The following is a 1,005-nucleotide window of genomic DNA, read 5'->3' as shown; positions in this document are numbered from 1 at the left end:
CGAATAATCAGAACATCACTGCCGCTGATGGTACTATGTGTATTTGCAACGCACACAATATTCAAATGTTTTTAACAACCAGCAAAAACAGCAATTACGCCATTAATCCATTTCATCAGAGGGAGAGACCTGCCCTCAGCCCTCTCCTTGGGCAGACCCCTTCCCCCCCCCTTAAATTTTGTACAACGTAACAATCCGTTTACCAAAAATATGGGTCACGTGGAAACGGGATGAGAACAACGTGATGAGATAAATTACGTGCCACATCACTCTCCTCTCCCTATTTTTATCCCCCTCCTATCCCTCCCTCTGCTCTCCTCTCCTCTCTGCCCCTTCCCCCTCGCCTCCCTCTCCCTGCCCCCTCCCCTTTGGGCCCCCCCTCTCTGCTCTCCTCCTCTATTCCCTTTTGACCCCCTCCTCTCCCCTTCGCCTCCTCCTCCTTTCCCTATCCCTATTTCTATTCAACTCCTCTCATTTCCTCTGATCTCCTCTTTCTCCTTCTCTCTGTCTCCCCCCCTCGACTCCCTCTCTGACTTCCTCCACTTTCTTCTTCTAACCTCCTCCCCCCCCCCTTGTTTTTTCCTTCATCTCCCTCTAACTCCCCTACTCCTCTCCCAGTTTCCATCCTACCTCCTCCCCCTTTCTCTGCCCTCCTCTTCTTTCTACCCTATTTCCCCCATCTTCCTTTATCTGGTATGCGCCTCCTTCCACGAGTGTGGGAGTGACTAAGCAAGTAAGTGAAGGGAAGATGGAGAACACCCAAAAAAAGGAGATGAAAAAGTGTTTGGTAGGGAGGGAGTGACAGGAGTTAGAGAAGAACTGATGCAGATAAGGAGAGGGTGGAAAGATTATTAGACAGATAAACAAGATAAGGGGACCATCGTTGATGTGAAAGATTCTCGTGCAAAGCGAGAAAGAATACAAACCGCTTCTTGCACAACCCTTATAAAGTTGTGTGAAAAATGAAAAAGGATGGAACAGAGGAAGATAGGACAGAAATTTAAC

Source organism: Penaeus monodon, chromosome 21, assembly GCF_015228065.2.
Source record: "Penaeus monodon isolate SGIC_2016 chromosome 21, NSTDA_Pmon_1, whole genome shotgun sequence".
Taxonomy (NCBI): Eukaryota; Metazoa; Arthropoda; class Malacostraca; order Decapoda; family Penaeidae; genus Penaeus; species Penaeus monodon.
The sequence above is the reverse complement of the archived record's forward strand: the minus strand, read 5'-3'. Positions refer to the sequence as shown.